This window comes from Rhineura floridana, chromosome 4, assembly GCF_030035675.1.
Source record: "Rhineura floridana isolate rRhiFlo1 chromosome 4, rRhiFlo1.hap2, whole genome shotgun sequence".
NCBI lineage: Eukaryota > Metazoa > Chordata > Lepidosauria > Squamata > Rhineuridae > Rhineura > Rhineura floridana.
In genome coordinates, this window is record NC_084483.1 from 31,527,595 (window position 1) to 31,530,943 (window position 3,349).

A 3,349-nucleotide genomic window follows, 5' to 3' on the forward strand; every position below is an offset into this window, starting at 1 on the left:
TTGCAAAGTTCTGTTTCTTTTGCTGAATATCAAAATAATCCAGATTTTTCATTTATCAACCCCAGTGTTGCCATTATCAAAAGAACCTAGGAATAGGCCTGGTGACAGCGGTTGGCACCATTGGGCAATTGCCAGCAGCCCCTGGCCTTACAAAGGCCCACCAGGTCTTTTACCTGCTTCATCTGCCGCCAGCCTCCCCGTCTGCATTGTGTGGGTGAGAAGCCTGCTGTTTAGGCTGCTAGGTCTGTAGCCCTTCTATAGACCATGTTTTCGGAGCAGGCTGTCCAATCGGTGCAGAGCCTCCTGACCTCTCCATCTGCAGTGGCCTCTACCTTTCACCAGGAACCCATCTCCACCTATACCAGCTACTCCCAGAACTTCAGACTTGGGGAGTGGACTTGCAGTCAGCAGTATGCCCACATCTATGCCACACGCCTCATTCAGATGAGACCTTTACTGGAGCCAGGCACAAATGAGGGAACAACATTACAGTGAAGAAGCTGTGTGACCTGCAGATAGCAGAGAAATGCTGTGTGGTGGGGGCACTCTTCAAGTCTATACAGCTTCAGCCCTCTATGCTGCAGGAAACCAGCAAAGAGCACAATCTGCCACCACAGCCTCCCTGCACCAAGTACATCCACCAATTGGACGAGCTGTCCTTGGAAGATGAGCTGCAGCGAATCAATCTGGCAGGAGCCATACAAATCGACAAGCTGGTGACAGGGCCCATACTTGCTGTCTATGGCTCAGAGAGGGATGATGGCAAGGTCTTTGTTGAGGACCACTGCTTTGCAGATATGCCCACCCAGCTGCCCATGATGAGGCCTAGCACAGACAGGTTTGTCTTGCTGGTGTCCGGCCTTAGCCTCGGTGGCAAGAGCGGAGACAGTCTTCTGGCCATGCAGCTCCTGGTGACTGGGCAGCTGGGCGCTGAGCGAGAGCCGTGCAATGCAGCCCTCATCTCCAGTCATTCTGGTGGGCAATTTGCTCAGCCAGAATACCCAGCGCAGAGACACCATGAACAAGGCAAAGTACCTAACCAAGAAGACTCAGGCCGCCAGCATGGAGGCTATGAAAATGCTCTATGAAATCCTGCTGCATCTGAGCGATGCCTGGTGAGTTTGAACCAGCCATCTACACTTTGCCCTAGCAGCCACTGCATCGCTGCGTGTTTCCCCTGTCGAGCACCTACTCCACACTGCAGCTGGTTACCAACCCTTACCTGGCTAACATCGATTGTCTCAGGTAAAGACGGCTTTCCTAGCTTCTTAGGACAGTGCTACTGCTGCTTCTTAACATTTGCAGCTCACTTTCAGGGGTTCAAAGCAGATCATGGAAGGGGTTTCCAGCTCCCCCCCCCGCCTTATAAGAAGTTGCTTCCGGACTGGGACTCTGAGTAATGTCATGGGATTTCTAGGGGGTTACTAGGAGCCAAGTGAAACTCAAAATTCTCTTCTTATTTTTGCTATCGCCAGAAGGTATAACATGGCCTGCCAAGTGGTGTAATATTGCTGTGTTCATGATACAGAAAAGTTGTTTTTGTTTGCTGTTATTTTTACTGTTATGTTGCTGTTTTATTATTTTTTGTCATTAGGAAATTGTTTTAGCAGTTGTTGGTTTTGAGATGTATTTCTGTTCACCTTGTTGTAAGCTGCTTTGAGCACAATTTTTTGTGTGTGGAAAGGCGGCCCACAAATAAAATGATGAACGAAGAATGAATCCTCTGGGTGGGTGGGTAGGTGAGCTGGTCCAGCAGCAGCGCTATAGCTGTTTAGAAGCAGACACCATTTTTTATGCCAGATGCCAAGTAATGTGGGAGATATAAAATGGTGGGTGGCCGACTGCCTTCCAGCCAGTTCCAGTCCTAGTGCAGCAGGTAAGTCTGCGATATCAATAGCATGAGTACTGCCACTGGCGGAGGAAGGAGAAGAAGTAAAGGAGGGGGATGTCAGGGGAGCAATCTGCACTAGGGAAGGTTGGCAGCAGGCTGCTGAGGGCTCACCCCAGCCTGGCACCAGCCCCCGATGCTGCTTATTACCCAGACTATTTGTTCATCTATCCCAGTATTGCCTACTCTGACTGCCAGCAGCTCTTGAGGGTCTCAAGCAGAAGGGTTTCCCCATTGTCTGCCACCTGATCCTTTTAACGGGATATTCCATTGGCTGAACCTGGCAAAACATGTGCTGTACCACTGAGCTATGGTCCCTCTCCTGTCATTCAGGATACAGACTACAAGAGTCACCTCTTGCAAAGAGTCACCCTCCCCATTTGTCCTTAAGTGATTTTTCTCTTTTATCTGTTTCCATCTTTCAGGCCATAGTCAAGGTGTGGGTAGTGTATACTCAACTTCTTGTTTAGGTCAAGTGGCACCTTTTCTTTGAGAAATTACAGGCTGGTTTCCATGTCTGGGAATTAGATGTATGCCCTGTCCCGGGATGTGTTGCACTCCTGCTGAAAGAACAGATATATAGTCTGGGAGTACTCCTGGATTCCAACTTGTCAGTGGAGTCTCAAGTGGTTTCTGTGGCCAGAAGTGCTTATGCCCAGCTTAGGCTGGTTCACCAGCTACGCCCATTCCTGGACTGGTCTCAGTGACCTCTCATCTGGACTACAGTAATGCACAAAATGTGGGGCTGCCCTTGAAGATGTTCCGGAGGCTGCAGCTAGTACAGAAAGTGACTGCTAGGATGGTATGTGGGGCAGCCCAATGGCTATACAGGCTGCTAGTGCACTGCACTGGCTGCCAGTGAGCTACTAGGCCCAATTCAAGGTATTAGTATTAGCATATAAAGCCATCAATGGCTTGGGATCCAAGTGCCTAAAGCACTGACTCCCCCAGTATCAACCATCTTGGGCTCTATGATCAGCAGGGGAGGCCCTCTTGGCAGTGACATCCCTGGCTGCTGCCAAGCTAGCGTTGACCTGTGACGAGGGTTCTTGATGGTGGTTCCCCATTTGTGGAATGCCTTCCCTGGTAAAGTACGTCTGACCTTTTTATTGACTTTCAGGAGAAATTTTTAAAAATGGCTGTTCACCAAAGCATTTGATGACTGCATACACTAACCATGCTGGCAATCTAGAAATTAGCAACTGTGAGAGTTAACAATTGCTTTATCACTCTAAATGTTTTGAAATTGTTTTGAAATGTTTCAAATATGTTTTCATTTTATTTTAAATTCTGTTATTTTAACTTTTTGATGTTTGCTGCCCTGGGTTCCTTTGGGAAGGAAGGGATAGAAATTTAATGAATATTTTTTTTAAAAAAATGTAATGATATTATCTAACCTCATTTCTTCTCCAGCTTCATCACTGCTCTTATGAAAACATTTGTCCAAGGCATAGCAATTCT

The 3,349-nt window shown here is 47.8% G+C and overlaps 1 pseudogene; it reads left to right on the forward strand.

The window, feature by feature from the left end:
- Positions 1-264: 264 nt before the first annotated feature.
- Positions 265-1,249, forward strand: LOC133384127 (DNA polymerase delta subunit 2-like; annotated as a pseudogene).
- The last annotated feature ends 2,100 nt before the right edge of the window (positions 1,250-3,349 follow it).